The sequence below is a fragment of the Gadus chalcogrammus genome, chromosome 9 (genome assembly GCF_026213295.1).
Source record: "Gadus chalcogrammus isolate NIFS_2021 chromosome 9, NIFS_Gcha_1.0, whole genome shotgun sequence".
NCBI classification, from domain to species: Eukaryota; Metazoa; Chordata; class Actinopteri; order Gadiformes; family Gadidae; genus Gadus; species Gadus chalcogrammus.
In genome coordinates, this window is record NC_079420.1 from 22063753 (window position 1) to 22081252 (window position 17500).

Consider the following 17500-nt stretch of genomic DNA (forward strand, 5'->3'; position numbering starts at 1 on the left):
GAGCCTCCGTTTTTTCAAAGGCGAGCAGAACAGCTAGTGCTCGTTTTACACCAAACGCAAGTTTTAGCAATTGGGGGACCATAGGCAGGCTAGGGGAACTCATATTTATGTTAGAAAACCTCATAAAGTGAGATTTTCATGTCATGGGACCATTAAATATCGATATTTGGCGTCAGCATATCGATAACGTCCCGCAAGACGAAATATCGCGATATGTCGCAGAATTGATATTTTGGCACACCCCTAACGCGCCATACGCGCCATACGCGCCTACGTCACTCGCCTAGATGAGTCCATGTCCATGCAAGTGAACGGAGCGTTCCCTCTTCGTCATAACTATCAAACCAAACATCCTTCACATTCACCGAGCGAACATTACGAAAGTAAAATGCACATTTCTCGCTAAAAATGTTTCCATAAACGCATTTAATGGCGTAACTATGTTACTATTTCCACCCAGAATAAAGAAAGTTGTCGGCCGTGGCTGTGCTGGAGTCCGAGGTAGGAAACCCAAACACCGCCGTGTTTGGGTGATAGAGTTTAGATCGGGTTAGATTAAATAATCTCGGATATAAATAACAATAATCGGGTTAAATAACTTCACATGGTGTGTCTGGTGTGTTTCCAGCATTCGTAGTGTTGATCAGCAGATATATAGTCCGCCAAGACGTTGAGGTTGCTTAGTAACCAGAAAATCTGTCCATGCAAGTGAACGGAGCGTTCCCTCTTCGTCATAACTATCAAACCAAACATCCTTCACATTCACCGAGCGAACATTATGAAAGTAAAATGCACATTTCTCGCTAGAAATGTTTCCATAAAAGCATTTAATGGCGTAACTATGTTACTATTTCCACACAGAATAAAGAAAGATGTCGACCGTATGCTTCTGTCCAAGCTCACTACTCTCTGCCAGTGACGTCGGGTCAAGCTCAACGCTGATTGGGCAACGCGGCTAATCGTCATGCGTATGAGCGTAAAAAGTTCAATTTTTTGAACTATTGAAATGTACGCGATATACGCGCGTATAGCGCGTAAATATATGCGCCTCATACGCGCGTTACGCGTGTAAAATGTTGCTTATACGCGTGAAACGCGTGAAACGCGTAATACGCGCGTAAACCAATGGAATGGCGATTTTATACGCGAAGTACGCGAGATACGCGTCTGGTGTGGCCGCACCTTTACTGAGCGAAACGAATTTACCACTCAATATCTGGTTTCCGCCGGTGGGTGGGTCCTCTTATTGGCTAGCGTGCTTCATTGCCCTGTGCTCTTCATAATAAAAGTTCTTCCGTTTGATAATGTCGACAAAAATATTACTGTATTATAGACACTAGCAGACACAGAGGACCACACCACCCACAGTCAAGACAGACACGGCTTCAAATAACAATAATAGTATTCATAATCATTTGAAAATAAGAACTTATGAAGTTATGATGACTTCAGTTCAGTTGATGTTTAGCCACAGTTAATACATGCAGAGTAGACCAGAGGGCTTTACTACGACATCATTGTCCGGCTCTGAACTATGCGCTCTGTGCGCGTTCACATCAAAGGAGCTGCGATCGCGGGCTGCTGATTTCCTCATAGCTCTCAGGCTGTGAGGAAATCAGCAGTAACTGAAGCATTAACTGAATGGGAAATGCAATATTTTAGGACAGATTCACCATTAAACGTGTTTCTAATAACATTTCTAGCGAGAAATGTACTTTTTCCTTGAATAATCTTCAGTCAGTGATTGTGTCTGATCTTTAGTTTTATAGTTATTAGGAAGATTTTATCGGCTCGTTCGCATGTTTCAACGACGTCAGGTTGTTAGGGACGCTGCTTTCGCTAAACTAGCAACTCACGTGTTTCCTGCGTTTGTGTTATTAAACCGTTACTTTATGTAACTTTTAATGATATCATCTTGTTAGAAACACGTATATCTGAGAGCCAACCCAGTCGCCAAAAGCATACGTTGACAGTGTACGTTTTCGTGAACACTGGATTACGTCGCATTTCAACATAAAATAGCGTGTTACACACACACACACACACACACACACACACACACACACACACACACACACACACACACACACACACACACACACACACACACACACACACACACACACACACACACACACACACACACACACACACAGCATTTAGCAGCATTTCGCTGCTAAATAAATAAATAAATACTAAGGCAGAATAAAGAATAAATTCAGTCATTATCATTCAACTTCAACATGTGTTATTACAGTATAGTGGTGGAGGGATGACGTATGTTGGCCAACCCGGAAGTGAGCGTCGCCCTGGGTTCCCTTGACAAAAAGCCAACGGGTTTTTCCATTTGATTTTGGATTATTGCAGAAAAATTAGCATCTTTGAAGCACCTCCTCAAAAACTGAAAATAAATAAAAATAACTGTGCTCCAAAGAAAGAAATGTAAACCAATGCATTCCGAATGGGAGTGTTTCTCCGATTTTTCCATGCTACACAGAACGAAATGAAAACCCATGCAAATAAAGACTTCATGGTTATAATCATTTAAATATCATTAATCTCCTGAGGGTGGTATTCTATTTTTTTCAACGGGGCTGCATCCAGTCACTTGACCGTCATGGTTGCTATGGTGGTTGCTATCGACCAGCCCCTCTAATCCTTACATGGCTCTAAAAACTAAGCGGCAAAGGAGCTGCCGTAAACTGTGTTGTTTTTGTCGTAAACTAGGGTCCGATGGTTAAAAAATAGACAGATATTCCAAGGTATCCTTAAAAGGCAGCTTGGATGTTTTTATTTTCTGCAGTTTAGACTTCTTCTGTAACCTATTTTTGAAAGCAAAACACCAAGCTCAATGATTTAACGAGGCAGGGTTATTTGAAACAATTTATTAAATAAGTATTTGTGAGAGGTCATTCCTTCTCCTGAGTTTGCTTCCTATTTATGGGGTTGTACACTAGATGTACAACCCTACTGTCCACAAGCATCACCCCCCCTTCCCCATATGGATTTGGAGAATTGTTGCCACGTCCCAGTGGGGGAGGTATCATATATATGAAAGAGGGCATTCAATTACTACAATGATCAATTAGGAGGCCGAAGCCCTAAAGGAAGTGATGCAATATGTGACTGGGTCGACAACAAGTAAGTAAGCTTTACTTTGAGGTCTCTTATATATATCAAAGGGGGTCTCAAAGGACGCATACGCTTCAACCTGTGGCTCCAGCCCTACAGGAAATGACTCAGCAAGTGCTCCATCTCGTTGCACCTGCACCCAGCGGCTCGCTTGCAAGATTTTGGCCTGAAGTTCTTCCGAGACCTACACCCTAGCCATCCAACACGCATATCTGAGAATCAGGCTTCTCTTTAATAATGACAAAAAGTTATTAGAGAAATACACATTAACTTTTTGTTATCTCATAAGCGGCGTGGTGCCGGCTCCTTTTGACCTTTTGACCCCAGACTTCAAAAACGTGGCCACAGGCCAGCTGTGTCTACACACCTTAAGCCACAAATGTACACCTCCATCCCACAAAAAATGGGGACTAGAAACTAACCTCTGTCTTATGTACATTTACTGTACTGTTGGAGGTCACGCCCCTTATCCGGCCTTTCGAGATAGCTAGGGATGCTAAAATGTTTACACACATTTCCCGGGGCCCCGAGAACGACATATCTGAGATTTGGAGTTCTAGCCCTTAGAGAAAAAAAGTTTTCCCAAATGGACTGTCATTTGGACAAAGCCCCTCAGATACCTGCAAGACCTAATGGTTCAGAATGTGGTGGAAAAACAGTTTTTGTGATAGGAAGGTCCTACCGCCCTGAAATTTGAATACCTTATTCTAAGGCCTAACTGGGACCCCCGCACCGAAACTTGGCCCGGTCGGACCCCGAGGGCAGGAAGGGGTGGCCCTTCCTGCCCAAAACTTGGCCCAGTCGGACCCCGAGTGCAGGAAGGGGGGGCCTGGACTTTCATAATCCTTGCTCGGTGACTGTAAAGGATGTTTGGTCGGATGTTATGACGAAGAATCATAATATGAATGGGAATATTCTATAAATGTCTTGATATCATCTTTCGTCTCAACACTTCTGCTGCAGCCGCTTAAAGTCTCATTCCGAGAACCTTAAAATATGAATCAATACATTAGAAGTATAAAAATATCTTCCCGGTAGCGTAACGGGGCAAACAAGGTGTCCTTTGACATCTACGTTTCGAGGCGATTGCAACAGTGCCACACATGATCATATTTGAATATGTTTCGGGGTAGTAATTAGCTGTCGATTTTGGAGGCCTTTATCAATAATGACCAGCTATAGATTTGCTTCCCGATGGAGATTTTTGACAAATTACATGTTATTAAGCATCTACACGTTAAGCTGAGTCCAATGAGATCAAGCTCGCCCTCTTGCTACACCGAGATCATTGTCCTAGACCTAGGTGTACCATGTAAAATGCATGTTACCATTTTCTAGAGTGTCATGCTTGGTGTCATTGGACTCAGCTCAACGTGTAGATGCTAAATAACATGTCATTTGTCACAAATTTCTATCGGGAAGCAAATCAATAGCTGCTCATTATTGATTAAGGCCTCCAATTTCGACAGGTAATTACTACCATTAAACATGTTCGAATATGCTCATATGAATATGCAATATGCTCATATGAAATGCTGTGTGTGTGTGTGTGTGTGTGTGTGTGTGTGTGTGTGTGTGTGTGTGTGTGTGTGTGTGTGTATATAACACGCTATTTTATGTTGAAATGCGACGTAATCCAGTGTTCACGAAAACGTACACTGTCAACGTATGCTTTTGGCGACTGGGTTGGCTCTCAGATGGACGTATCCGCCCTCCACAGTAGTTAATGCTGGGTTTTGCGTATCATATGCACGCGAAATGGTCATTTGGCGTATGTAGGCTACTGCACGCATTTTGAAAGTGTCAAACCGTGCGATCTGTACGCATATTGGTGAGACTGGGTTGGAAACATCATAAAACATCACAAAAAAACAGCTGGAATACAAAGAGTTTGCTTTGTATTCCAGCTGGCCTGTTATGAGCAAATTTCTATACGCTACTATAGATCCATTCCAAAACATATTCCAAGTAGGCTATAGGACAACGCATAATGCATCCTGGAATGAGTGAAGCTTGCCTGACACGTTAAAATGACTGTCACAACTGCCATGAGCAAAACCATTTGTACATAGTGTAGGCTACAGTAGCCTATTCGATATTGAATGAAGTAGGTTACTTTACACTCCCTGTCACTGTACAGAGTAGACAATATGAATATGATATGACCTTAAAAAACTCACTGTAGCCTATATTCATAGGCACACCCAGCCTCGCTTTCAATATAACACGCACTCGCATTCTGTAAACACCATCAGTAAATAATAATTTGAAAACAATATAAAATATCTTTCAACAAGAAAAAATAATTTGTTTACTTTAAATGGATAAAGGTCAACAAATGCGCAATTTTCAGCTGTCAGAAATGTGTTGTGATCACTTGTATTCCTCATAGCTCTCAGGCTGTGAGGAAATCAGCAGCCAGCGATCGTAGGTCTGCTCTGCATGTATTAACTGTGGCTAAACATCAACTGCACTGAAGTCATCATAACTTCATAAATTCTCATTTTCAAATGATTATGAATACTATTATTGTTATTTGAAGCCGTGTCAGTCTTGACTGTGGGTGGTGTGGTCCTCTGTGTCTGCTAGTGTCTATAATACAGTAATATTTTTGTCGACATTATCAAACGGAAGAACTTTTATTATGAAGAGCACAGGGCAATGAAGCACGCTAGCCAATAAGAGGACCCGCCCACCGGCGGAAACCAGATATTGAGTGGTAAATTCGTTTCGCTCAGTAAGAACCAAAAAACAAATAAACAAACTGAAATTTAGATTTTCGTTTTCTTGTCAAAACGAAAAAACGAAAAAACGGCTTGTTTTCTGGTTTCTGCTTGCGTCAATTATTCCCAGAAAACCGAGTAATAAAACGTACCTTGCTCATCATGGGTGGTAGGCGAAGTAAATTTAAAAGATCCTATTGTAACGTATAAAGTTAATTGGCCAAACAAGGGAAGGATTGTGTCATGTCCAGGACGGATTATATCAGTCAGTGGTAAGTGACACAAGTTTTTTTCTCCTTTGACTATGTTTAGATAAAATATGTGCATAACTACATACATATGGTAATATTTCAAATATCACGGTAAACGTTTTCTTTTCAAAAACGTTGTTAATTGTTAAGCTCGCAACGGTAGGCATGATAAGGCCCCCTAGCTCGCGGCCTATAATGTGAGGCGCGGGAAGTGTGGGGGAAGTACGGGGTGCGCGGCCTGGATTTATAGAGAGAAACTTTATTTTGCCCAAAATAATACTCGCATTTTAATCACACATTATGAAAACGTCATCATTTTGACGTTTTCAGACAACAGAGAGGAGTTAGTTTGCAAGAGGAGGCATTATCTTGATGGTGGAGCAAACTGTCGAGCCCGGAGGAGAAAGGGAAGGGGAAAAGGAAGAAACTGAAGAATGGTCGATATTCTGACGACGACGACGACGTAGTATCGCTGGTAGGTAACTAAAGTTTTATCACAGAAATGTCATCTATGCTCCTTGTGGATGAGTTAAATGAAAATCGTTGAAAAACTAAACTTCATTATGATTTAAAGGATCCTCAGTTAAGTCAATGTAAGAAGAAGAAGAAGAAGAGAAAAAACACAGGTCTTAACGTCTTAATGGAACTGGAAAAGCAAGGTATTGGTGCAGTGATGTACAAATATTCACCGTATGGAAGTGCTTCTTAACATCAGTGAATTATTGTAATGTGATGCAGCCTAATGTTGTCTGCCATATTGTACACCATGGGGTCGCCAACTGGCCTGCTTTGCCTGGCCTGTCAGATCATTTTGACTTTTTGCTTTCTGTCAACTTATTAAGCATATTAACAAGATTAGATTTGAGTATTCATCTCCTGTTCCGCCTGCATTGTCTACTCGCTCAGGCTCATCCCCCCTGCTGACCTCTGTTGTACAGTCTTGATGTAACCCTTAACTCTATGTACATCTTCTGTTTGTCATAGGATCATGTCAGCTGAACTCAATTAATGAAACCAGGAATGAAGTAAGATCCACTAATGCAATAAACTGTCTGCACTCAATGTTCTACCTACAATTAAAGTTTTTATTTCCTAACTCTATAGTATAGGGATAGATTCAGCAATATATTCCTGTAATCTATCGGCTGTAAGCTTTGTACCCTCTAACTGGCTTCTGTAGGTATTTGCCCAGGTGTATGTGAGTCAGTTTTTTTTTTTTTATGGAATTTTTATTTTCAGTGCCATCACCCATCTTGTGAGCTGTTGAGGGAGAACAACCACAGGCTGCAGAGGGAAAATTATTCTCTCAAGGCAAAAATAGCAACATTGAAATGTAATGCTATTGTTGAAAACTTTTTTTTTTTTACACAAGGGTTTTTCTGTTTTACATGTTAGCTAAAAGGCTATTATGAATCCTTTGCTCAGTGCTGCCAGACGTTTTGCAGAAGATGGAGGAGTTTCTCCGCTCAGCACCAAGACCAACGACAACACCAATACCAACACCAACACCAAGACCAAGACCAAGACCAGAACCAACACTATCACCATCACCAACAGCAGTTCCAGCACCAGCAACAGAAGACCCATCACCAGCTCCAGGTCCATCATCAGCATCAGCAACAGAGGCCCTGGGCCACTCTGTAAGAATCTGTTTGACTTTATTTGTATAGGTTAAGTTACTTAGTTTCAGTTGTTTCAGTTGTTTTTCTAAATGCATCAGCCGTACACTCGGTAAATCTAAATGCATATATATATCATTGGGCTAAGACGCTAGTCTGCTGTATGTTGAAGTAGATTTGTGGTAATGTTATCTACTTGCATTAAAGGTCATTCCAAAAGGACTTGTGGAGCGCTGCTCCTTCCAAAGCCCCCAGAAGTTCATAAATGATCTACTGCATGGGATGTATACCAGGGAATATATGGCAGGCCATTCAGTGACTGGCCAGTGGCCAGTCATCCAGCAGCTGCACAGAAGGAATACCTGGCCTAGCCAAACAGAACCTTATTGAAATAACAAGTAGGTATATAGAAATGAGAAAAGATGTTGGTTGAGTGATACCCTCATTCTCATGCACATCTTTCATGTATGTGTTTGTGTGTGTGTGTGTATTCCCACAGATGCTGCAAAGTTGAATTTCACCTACGTAACTGATACGAACATAAAAGCATTTATACGACAAAAGCTGAACAATGCTGCCAAATTTCAGAAACATTAAATTATCAACTGTTTAAAGAAAGTTAAACTTTGTTCTATTTTTTTGTATTTTAGCAGTCTGTAAAAAAACACTGTGTTAATGGTGGTTGTAAGCCTAATTTATGTGCAGTGAATTGTTGTTACAGCACTATGGTTAAAAATGGCAACAACAAAAAGTGATACAGTTGAAAATATCCATTAGGTAAAGTACAATGACATAGTTAAAAGAACAACAAAATACTGCATAATGTAATGCAGTATATATAGTAGGCCTACTATGGTATCGTAATTGTAGTATTCTATAGCAAAATAAAAGTATAATAAAAGTTCTGTAATTTACTTCAGTAGATTGTAGTTTATGTAGTAAACTGTAGTAGTATATAATGTAGTATACTGTAGTAATAAAACTGCAGTTTTCTGTAGTATACTACAGTTTACTGTAGTAGTGTATATGTGGTATACTGTAGTAATAAAACTGCAGTTTTCTGTAGTTTACTGTAGTAAAACTACTATAGTAAAGTTCAAAAACACTACAATATTTACTATAGTATATGTACTGTAGTTTATTTACTATAGTAAACTATAGAATGTTCTGTAGTATACTATAGTTTACTGTAGTAAAACTACTATAGTAAGGTTCAAAAACACTACAATATTTACTATAGTATATATGTACTGTAGTTTATTTACTATAGTAAACTATAGAATTTTCTGTAGTATACTATAGTTTACTGTAGTAAAACTACTATAGTAAAGTTCAAAAACACTACAATATTTACTATAGTATATATAGGGTATACTATAGTTTATTTACTATAGTGAACTATAGAATTTTTTCATGTGGGTTATTCCAGTAAGATGTTGCAAAAACCTTGAAGGCCTTTTATCCCAGTTCTGTCCGCGCTTCAGCAACACTCATAAGACCATAATAACCCATGGGGGACACGTTTCCAATAAACTGTAGTAATAAAACTGCAGTTTTCTGTAGTATACTATAGTTTACTGTAGTAGTGTATATGTGGTATACTGTAGTAATAAAACTGCAGTTTTCTGTAGTTTACTGTAGTAAAACTACTATAGTAAGGTTCAAAAACACTACAATGTTTACTATAGTATATGTACTGTAGTTTATTTACTATAGTAAACTATAGAATTTTCTGTAGTATACTATAGTTTACTGTAGTAAAACTACTATAGTAAGGTTCAAAAACACTACAATATTTACTATAGTATATGTACTGTAGTTTATTTACTATAGTAAACTATAGAATTTCCTGTAGTATACTATAGTTTACTGTAGTAAAACTACTATAGTAAGGTTCAAAAACACTACAATATTTACTATAGTATATATAGGGTATACTATAGTTTATTTACTATAGTAAACTATAGAATTTTTTCATGTGGGTTATTCCAGTAAGATGTTGCAAAAACCTTAAAGGCCTTTTATCCCAGTTCTGTCCGCGCTTCAGCAGCACTCATAAGACCATAATAACCCATGGGGGACACGTTTCCAATAAAATAAAAAGGTCAGGTATATAGTATAATATAAACTATAAAACGTTAAATACAATTACATATCAGATATTATATTACTCTCTCTCAGTGGCGGCGCCAGGGGGGGGCTAGGGGGTGCTAGAGCACCCCCTAGATTGGCCATAGCACCCCCATAGCACCCCCAAGAAAATAATGGTTTAATTATTATGCTTATTTAATAACAGTTCTTAATAAAATGTATTGTGTGATAATAATATTTTAATCACAAAAGAAAATAACAGATTGAAACAAACAGATTGTTCACCTAGCACGACACAGACACGTTGCGTGCGTGAACGTGATTGTTCAATGAGTTGGCTAGTAGGCTAGTAACAGTCATCCTGGCGATCGGTCAATTTTAAATCAAGCATTCACAAAATCACGAAAATGGATCGGCTCTTTTTGAAAGCATTTCTGACTCTTTGCCTGTTTAAGTTAATTCTATCTGACATTCTAATCTGCCGTCTTTAGTTAGAAGTGTAGGCTATTGAACTTGGTAAGTTTAATTTGTCGCTCATGGTAGTGGTGACCTGGTAGTCATCTGGCGCAAACTTTAATCCACACACTGAAGTAAGTGAAGTATTTGGGATTACGTTATCTATAACATGCTGCATCCATTTTGACCGTCGGAGATGAACGCGGCTTTGTGCGCGTCCGTCAGAAGTAGCCTAATGACAATAATAATACGATCGATTTGAATGGCGCTTTTTATGTACCCCAAAGACCCGTTAGAGAGCAAACGTGTAAACATAGGCCTATGTGACGATATGGTGGGGAGGTGTTGTAGTAGAGAAAAATGCGACTCATATGCTATCACCCTAATTTCATAGCACCCTCAGTAAAACGCCGAGCACCCCCATAGCACCACCAGAAAAAAATCTCTGGCGCCGCCACTGCTCTCTCTATTTTCGCAAATGGTTCGACATTTGACTCTATACTGCCGCCTCGATTTCCGTTGGTATTGCTCCGTTTCTTCAGGAGCATTGCCTTGTTCACACTACATGCGTCCGTTAACAGATGGCCGAGGGCGTGTCTGACGTATAGAGGGCTAGTCTATGAAGATGCATACTGCAGCCAATCAAATCGCTTCCCACTACAAAGCCGATGTGTGGATACAAAAGATGACGCAAACAACAGGTGGCTAAAAACAATCCTATCATTCCGCCGGATATTTCCTGCTTCTCCCTGCTTGTTATTGCAAAATGGATCCAGGAAACGTGTGGAGTTTATTTGCAAAACCGCGATCTGATTGGCCGACGGATCCGCCGCTGCCTGAAAAGTTGAACATTCCTCAACTTTTTGACGCAGGTCACGGAGCCTAATTCCCATGCAAAGTCAATGTGATCCGTCGACGGACGTATGTAGTGTGAACAAGGAGGCAAAGGTATGGAGTTAGAATCATGCCAAAACCCCGCACACACGCAAAACGTGTTTTGCTCACGCATAGATTCACACGCACACAAAACGTGTTTTACTCACGCACAATGATTCACACACACGCTCAGTGTGGTTTGCAAATACAAAACATCATTCACAAACTAATGCATTTTGCTTCAGAAACAAATACAGTATGTTTTACACAAAGTACAAAGAAATATCCTTCAAGTACACAAAACAATTCTACAAGTACGGAACACGAAAGCTGCGCGTGGATCGGAATGCATTTGCGCACGGATCAGCAAGGCGGAAAATTAGTGCCAAAAGTCACGTGACAAACAAATGTCCTGTGATTCACACTACAAAACAACAGGTGGCGTTGTTCCTGCCAAACCGCACGGATTCCGTACGGTTTCCGTACGGTTTCAGTGCGGTTTAGCACTTTTACCGCGCAATTCTAGGGTCAGTTAGTGGCCTTCTTAGCTTTCCATAGAATCCACACACGGTTGGCCGGCATCAAATAAAGATTTTGGGGAGAAAAAAAGATCGTCCTGGCGGCCTTAAACTGACTCAACACCGCCACCTGCTGTTGTGTAGGGTGAATCACAGGACATTTGTTTGTCACGTGACTTTTGGCACTAATTTTCCGCCTTGCTGATCCGTGCGCAAATGCATTCCGATCCACGCGCAGCTTTCGTGTTCCGTACTTGTAGAATTGTTTTGTGTATTTGAAGGATTTATTTTTGTACTTTGTGTAAAACATACTGTATTTGTTTCTGAAGCAAAATGCATTAGTTTGTGAATGATGTTTTGTATTTGCAAACCACACTGAGCGTGTGTGTGAATCATTGTGCGTGAGTAAAACACGTTTTGTGTGCGTGTGAATCGTTATGCGTGAGCAAAACACGTTTTGTGTGTGTGCGGGGTTTTGGCATGATTCTAACTCCATACGACGGACCCACTGAAAGGGTTCCTATCCATATTTATCGTAGGGTGTGAATGGACCTTTAAGACACGTTAAGGGTTCAACAGTCCAGAAAAGTAACATCGACAACATGATTTTAGCTGGGAATGTTTAAATTCTGTTTCCATCCCTTTAGACAGCTGAAGTGGCAGGTGTAAACTTTATGGTAGTAAGCCTCATTTGTTACAAGTGTCGTTCAAGGTGTTATGCTCCCTTATAAAAATATAAAGGATACAATGTTGGAAGCCATATGTTTGTTCTACTAATGCGGCCAATATTCTCAAACTTTAGAGGAAGTCTTGTCAGAGAAAGCAAGTTTATAAAAGTTCAACAATTTCACATGTTTTCGAATAGGCTTATTCGGAAATTAGGCCTTTTGCAACACCTAACTAACTCATTATCTACTATGACAAAATAAGCACTGAAGTAACTGAATCTAACATAACCAACAACCACTCTCTCACACTGAAAGGGAGCCATTTAAGAAGATAACAAATTCAGTAGAAACTAAATAATAAATCACAGATGGAACCCCTTGATGAGAACCAGATCCAAAACAGCTCTTAATCAGTCTTCAGAAATGTAAAGAGGACCCCATTAGGGTTTTTATAGGATTTCTTGGCCAAGTCTCTCCAGATGTGTGCATTGATTATCACAGCATGTAGGCGGCACTTGAAATAGTATGGCGACCGGCCAAGATGACAGCTCTAACCTCTACCTGTCTCCTTTCACGTACATAAAAAGAGCTGCCCTCAAGATGAGAGAAAATAAGTATCATTAGATACCATCTCTGTCCTGATTGGACGAACTATTCGGTCCAGAATGGAAAGCGGAATTGCCTAGAGCGAGGATATTTAAACGATGATGCAAGCCTTCTATATATCCCCCCTATCTAAAGACAGCGAGTACTATCCTGCAACCACAATATGAACTGCATTACTTACTATAGGTAAGCCCTTAAATCACACGTAGTCCCATTGTTTAATCAGGATAGGATGTAGTGTACTTAACCTCGTGCACACCCTTTGAGGTATTTCATCGCCTTCCTGTCTGTGGATCTACGTGCCTGTCTCTGAGCACGCCGACGTTCAGGCCTTTTTTACTGATATTGTTTTTGAGGTCAGCTTTTTTACGGATGTTGTTCTGTTCAGTCGAATATTCTCTTCCTTTGTACTCATAGAAGCAGCAGCAGCACACATGATTTGTTACACCCCATTACGCATGCCTGTGGCGGGGTTTAAAAGAGTACAAATGGGGCTGTTTCCCATTCGATCAGAGAGGAACAGGGAAGGAGGAAGGGTCATTTACCGTGGAGAAGAATTGTGTACATTTCCGATTTTAGAGTTAATGTATTGAATCAGGGTTTGCTGATTATCCCAGTCACATTTAAAGATCAGGGGCGATTGGGGACTTTGCCTCTGTGGTACTTGAAATAGCCTTCCTTTCAATATTGACTACCGTCGATTGAGCCCTCTGTGAATCCTCCTTTGAAAATGTGCTATATAAATACACTTAGTTCTACTGACGTACGTTCATGTGTAATAATGAGCAACACTGAGTTCTATCCCCTCCCTGGATACCTGTCTGGTATCCTCCTGCATCTCTGTCTCTCTGGTAACACCAGTCTTAAGACGGGGCTCAGTCAAGACAGGCCATCACATTTGCCATCCTATGGTATGTGACCCTGCATAAGAGTTTTAGTGTTTTGAGAGCTGATCCCAGGTTAGAGGGAGGCTGAAACTGGAGCTGTCTGTCAGCGTATGGGAGCGCCCCGGGCTTTAGGGGTCAGGGGGTGAGGTACCACAGGGTCCGCGCACCAGTAACACAGCTGCCAGCCTCCCGCGCAGACAAGGCAGTCCCCCCGCCCCCCGCCTCCCTTCCCCTCATAGTGGCAGGGGGGCTTAACATTGAGCTGGCTTCAGCAGCATAAAGAGAGCTAATGCGCCATAGATATCACTCCCCCTACAGCACTGCAGTTGCTCTCTCGTTGTCAACACACAGACAGTGTTGCCGCCACTGCCGCTGCTGCTGCTGCTGCTACATGGCATTTACACCCGCTCCCTGTCCCAACAAACCCTCCTCAGCAGAGCCCAGGAGCCCCACTGAGGCCTGGTGGCAGCTGGGCCTTGTGCGGCGCTGCCACTAGTGTGGGTCGAGGTGCCTGCTCCTCAGCCGGGGCAAGCCGTTTGAAAAGGGGCTCCCGCCGTCTGTGGAATGCAGGGGCTGGGCATGTTGGACGAGGGGCCTCGCAAAAGGGAGAGTAGGAAAAGGAAGGTAGGGGGAGAGAGGGTGGGGGGGGTTGACCTTTGAATAGCGCCGTCAGGAAGTTATGACTCAATTTTCAAGCAGAACAGGGAAAGAGAGACATAGAGCAAAGGAAGACAAATGGAAAGGGGAGAAAAAGGGGGTGAGGCAGAGTAGGGATGGGGTGTGGAGGGTGGTTGGTGATTTTTTAATGTAAAATTTAAAAGATAATTGTGTGTGGACAGGGGGGAGGGGTTGGTAGTGTTAATGATGGTGGAGGAGCCACCGGGGAATCAGGGCTCCTCCAGGAGTAACAGCTGAGGATAGGCAGACACCCAGCTCCTCATCTATCAATCGGTCCCACCGTCTCAAACAGCTTATTTCTTTGTTTTCGGAGCATTAAACCTCTAACTTCTTTTTTTTGAGATTTAAACGAAGAGCGATTGAAAGCATTTTGTAAAAATAAATTAAAGTAAACCGTTTTAGAACTAAACCATGAACCCTGATGAAAACGTGTTAAGTGTTAAAGGTTTCTGGGGTTTCCTCCGGAGTGTATGTGTACATACTGTAGGGTCGGACGGGGAGGTACTGCTAGACGGGGGGCTTCGGTAGGGGTCGGCATATGGGCCCCTGAAGCATTCAGTCACAGTGGAGAGAAGCCTCTGCTGAAATTGCCAGAGCCTTTGTTTCCAAGAAACTAACTCAACCTTCACGTATCCTGCCCCAACATCCCAAACATACTGTATGCATAAAGTACATGCAAAGTGGCACGCACAATTACTGGGAATGCTGTGCATTGGAACGGGTTCATAGCAATCAGTACCATCCCCCATCCACACGCAAACAGAGCCAGGAAACTATGTGTGTACGTATTTTAGACATGAATAGTTGGATGGATGTTTTTAATAGCCATAGAGCCTCAGTACCTCTTAACAAAAGAGAGGGAGAGAGGCAGGTACTGAATGTGTTCTACAATCGTTGTACAGGCCATGTATTGATTAGTTTATTGGCTTGTTCTGTGTAGCACCTTAACACACAAGACGTTTTGTTTCACCTTATTAGCAAGAGGAACCCACAAGGAAATCCAAAATGACTGTCTTCCTGATCCTCCTCTTGATTGGATCCTTGCTTGCGAGTGAAATGAAGCAGGTTAGCCTGCACACCGTGTGAAGCTGTGTGTGTGTTAGGTTGAAGGGTAGAGGTTGTGATGGGGGAGGTAGCAGTCCTGTAAAATGGGACATTGTTGGAGGTCTGGCGCGTCGACGCTCAGCGGCTGCATGGAAGCCAGTAATGGGCACAGGGCTCGGGTATATTCTGGAAGTGAGGCAGTCTAATGTAACCGCAGCACAAAAAAACTGTTGATTTAGCTTGGGCTAAATGGAGTGATCTTCTTTATGCTCCAGCCGGAGGAATGCTTTAGATCATGGCATGCGGTTTGGACCTTGATACGATGTGGTTTGGCGGTATGGGGACAGGGAGGGCTGGTCGGAAAGCCAAGGAGAGTGTCTCTGTCACAGTTGAAATCTGTCAACTAATTGACCACCCAAACAGCATTCCTGCTTCCCTGTTCCGCTCGCCTCGCTTCTGGGACCCCCAAACAATGTCCAATAGAACTCATGTCCACCTGTGCAGACTGGTTGACTATCTGGGATTATTCTTTCCTTCTTGATGACTTCCTTTAGCCCCCCCCCCCAGCAGCAGTACTTTTGGTGTCTGTATTTCAAATCCCTGCGCACACTAATTAAGCATCCTCATAAGGTCAAGCTAGGGAAGCCAATATTGTCTTATTTACTACCATCGTTGCTTCACCTTTTTGTACAGTAGTTCTCTTAAATGAAGAGTCCATTCACAGTTTATTGAAATATGAAAAAACAATAATGAAATAAATTAATAATTAATATACTACATTATAATTTAGGACATGTTTTTACTTGAGTCTAGCATGTGTTGCTCTATAGTCTACAGTGAGCGGTAGAGATAGCTCTATTATTTAATCTAAAAAGGTCTAGTGTGTAGAATTGAGTAGAATCTAGTGGAAGGGACTTGGCCAAAAAGTATGTTTTATTCAGTGTATAACCCAATGGCAATCAGATTTGTTACTATGTTACCTGAGAATGAGCCCTTTATATCTACATAGGGAGGGTGAGGGGAGGAGAGGGACTATCAGTTGGTTGAAATCTGCAACCTCACCACTAGATGCCCCTAAATCTCACAAACTGCACCTTTAAATATTGACTGAGCGGAGGTTTGGGTATTCCTTTCTTTCCTCATAGGAAGACCTCAGGACAGATATCCAGCTCCAACATTTGCCCAACGTTACTCCTGCTCTCATTCACCCACCATTTCCCCCCACCCAACTCCCCCCACCACTACACACCCTATGAGGATGCTGTAATCCATGTCGTTCCAGGGGTTTAACAATTCACTTCACTCACCATGTCTTTAAAGATATTTTGAACAAAGCTTGAACTGAACTTTTAAGGAGACAAAATATGCAAAACAATGCCAGTTGCACTATATTTCCATTTCTTATGAAATAAGAAACCAGATGTTTCTTAATTTCACGATATAGATTCATCCTGTCATAAAAGGCAATACAAAAAAAGTATCTAATACATTTTGACTTGACCATGACCTGCCAGCCTGAACACAGAGCACTAAAACAAGCCACGGAAGAAAAAACAGAGGACCCACCAACAGTTTGGCTTGGATGAAGGAACGGATAAACTGATATTGCAAAATCTTTTTTAATCTCAATGACGCAAATGGCCACGTTTTATATCGTTATATCGTATTTCATGGCATGATTTGGGATTATAATTGAGTGACTAATAGTGGTTGTTCACACCTAGAAATGTGTCTGGGGTTATGATATCAACAGAGCAGTGAGCGAATCAGGTGCAAGTGCTGGCTGAACTCATTGGGGAGGCATTAGGATTGAGTCCTAAAGAAACACTTGGAGGTGATGGGGGAGGGATCAGATCACAGTGTCAGTGTAGTCTAGCAGTGCGAACAAGTATCCCATTTCCGCATTCCAGGAAGCACACCTATTGTGTAGCAGACAGACAGTGTCTCTCAG